Genomic DNA, 3,127 nt, shown 5'->3' with positions numbered 1-3,127 from the left:
GAGGGAGTACAGAGAAGGTTCACCAGACTGATTCCTGGGATTTCAGGCCATATGAAGAATGCCTGGATAGAACCGGCTTGTACTCGCTAGAATTTAGAAGATTCAGGGGGGATCTTATAGAGACGTACAAAATTCTTAATTCTATGAGGAGGTATGGAGATAAGGCTGAGACAGGATACTGAGTTGGATGATCAGCCATGATCATATTGAATGGCAGTGCAGGCTCGAAGGGCCGAATGGCCTACTCCTGCACCTAATTTCTATGTTTCTATGTTTCTATGTAATGTGTTGAACTAATTCCTCAACCTGTGGACAAAAGTCCACCTTCAAACTGGGCACCAGAAGCCCTGAGAGGGTCTCTGGAATTTGGGATTGTTTGCTGAGTGAAACGGATTGAAGGAAATCAGACAAATAACATGAGGTGCAAAGTTGGATCTGATGGAGTTTGAACCAATGTTCCCTTTGCTGGAACAATGCCGCCTCTCCCTATTGCCATCCCTCAGTATCTAACGCCACATTCCCGGTCTTTGGAGTTTCTCAATCAATTCCCTGAATGAATCACAACCTGTCTGTCTCAGCAGGGATTTCACTCGGCTGATGTCATCTGTTTGCGAATCATTTCAAAATCTCTACTTTTAATCTCTGTTGAAACTTCACTGTCCCGGTGGAGACGGAAAATGGTATAAAATCTCCAGGAATGTTCTGCCCTAACACTTCATTCCTAGACCTTACCGGTAGCTCACGGGGACACGTCGCTGGGCAGAGAAAATGTGGGAAAAGTTTTTTGAATATTTAGACGTGGAGAAAATCTTGTACGCGATCATTGCTGCCGTTGGAGTTCCTGGTAAGTGAGCAGAACAATTCAAGTTTTATAACTCCATCCGTGTGTTAACTGGTGTTGACCTAATTCTCATCATGTTACAAGCTCCCAACTGATGATCGTTGTACAAGAATATGTGAAGAATATCATTCCTCTCAGTGAAATATTTGTGAATTAACGCTGCTGTGATTGTCTTATTTTCACACAGATGAAACTAGCCCTCGTTTTCTTTCACTGCTGCAGGCAGGGAGCCACTAGAATGTTGTTCTTGCCTTCTGTAGCACCTTTCCCAGAGTTGTCCCAGTGCTCGGGACAGGCAGGCAGGCACCTCTCCGGAACGGTGTGACTGGGAGAGAGGGGTTCATATTGTGAAGTTCACTGTGACTGAGTTATTGATCAGAGGGAACAGCCGCTCCTGTGGACACTGTGTCTCACTGCGGAGTCTGTCACAGTCGGATTCCACCCACAGCTTGTTGGTCAATAATTGAATCGATCTCCTGGACCAGTGGCCGCGGAACTACCTGTGTGTTGTTACTGAACTGAACTCACTGTGGAATGAATGCATTAACGGAGCCACTCTGCTGTCGGATCTCATGTTAGCCCTGCCTTCCCTTTGGAAACCTTCTCGTCCCCGTCAGATGCCGAGCTCCCAGAGCACTTGTTAAACGCGGCCGGTCACGGTTATGCCTGTGAAAGCGGCCCCATCAGAGACTGTGAGCAGCAGGGTTAACTATAGAAAGGACCATTGCGCCTATCGTAGCGGGTTCCCTCCCCGCCCTTTACCCCGTCCGCCCGTCGCCTTATCTCTTCTCCCCTGAAGCAGGCAGGCAGGTCGGGCACAGTCGGAGCCGGCTCTGACATTGTTAAACTTGCAGCAGCCGCGCACCGACTCCAACACTCCTGATCTTGAGCTGAAAGTCGGGCCGATGTTCAGCCCCGGAGACCGTGTTGAGTAAATGTCCAGTGTCCGTTCCCTTGTCTTTCCGCAGTGAATTTATTGGCGATTGTGATCCTGTCACGGGGAAAGTGCGGCCTCTCCACCTGCACCACTCGCTACCTGGTGGCCATGGCAGCGGCCGATCTACTGGCCCTGATCACCGGGGTCATTTTGGATCGGCTCCGATATTTTTACTTTTATTGGAGTTTCCTGGCCATCACACCTGTGTGCCGTGTTAACGAAGTACTGCGGTATGCCGCTACAGACTGTTCGGTCTGGTTCACCGTCACTTTCACCTTTGATCGCTTTGTCGCCATTTGTTGCCAGAAGCTGAAAACTAAATATTGCAGCGGAAAAACTGCGGATGTGGTTCTGGCAACAGCCGGCGTTCTGTTCTGTCTGAAAAACATTCCCCGCTACTTCATGGTGGAACCTGCGACAATCATCGACAATGTCCCGTGGTTCTGTAAACTGGTGGACAATGCTTTCACTGCCCCTGGGTGGGTGACATTTGATTGGATCGACATGGTTTTAACTCCGTTCCTCCCTTTTGCTGTAATCCTGCTGCTCAACGCTCTGACAGTCCGCCACATTTTAGTGGCCAGTCGGGTCCGTAAGGGGCTGAGGGGTGAGAGCAAGGGGGAGAACCGCAGTGACCCGGAGATGGAGAGCAGGAGGAGGTCTATAGTTTTACTCTTCACCATCTCCGGCAGCTTCATCCTCCTGTGGCTGACGATGGTTGTAAACGTCTTCTATTATCAGATCACAGGAATTGGATATGACCAGAATGATTCTCAATATATCTTTAACGACGTCGGGTTTTTGCTGAAGCATCTCAGCTGCTGCACCAACACATTTATTTACGCGGTGACCCAGTCCAAGTTCAGGGAGCAGGTGAAAAGCGCGGTGAAATATCCGCTCACCTCAATGCTTCGGCTCATTAATAAATCCGCGCCCTGAGAGCATCTATCCCAGAGGCGGGCGGCCGCAGTCTCTCCGCTCCGGGCTCCAGTTCCTGACATTCACCGCCGGAGACATGAGGGAGGGAGGAGCTGGCCAGAGTTGACTGGAAAGATACCCAAGCAGGGATGACAGTGGAACAACAATGGCAGGTATTTCTGAGAAAAACACAGAAGGTGCAGGATCAGGTAATTCCAAAGATGAAGAAAGATTCCAAGGGGAGAAAGGGACGACCATGGCTGACAACGGACGTCAGGGACAGTGTAGAAATAAAAGAGAAATACAACGCAGCAAAGATGAGCGGGTAGCCAGAGGATTGAATGATGTTTAAAGAACAACAGAAGATAACTAAAAGACAAAACGGGGAGAAAATGCGAGGTACGAGGAGAGAGAGGGAGATAGATGGGGAG

Source organism: Amblyraja radiata, chromosome 33 (assembly GCF_010909765.2).
Source record: "Amblyraja radiata isolate CabotCenter1 chromosome 33, sAmbRad1.1.pri, whole genome shotgun sequence".
Taxonomy (NCBI): Eukaryota; Metazoa; Chordata; class Chondrichthyes; order Rajiformes; family Rajidae; genus Amblyraja; species Amblyraja radiata.
Note: the sequence above shows the minus strand (reverse complement) of the source record.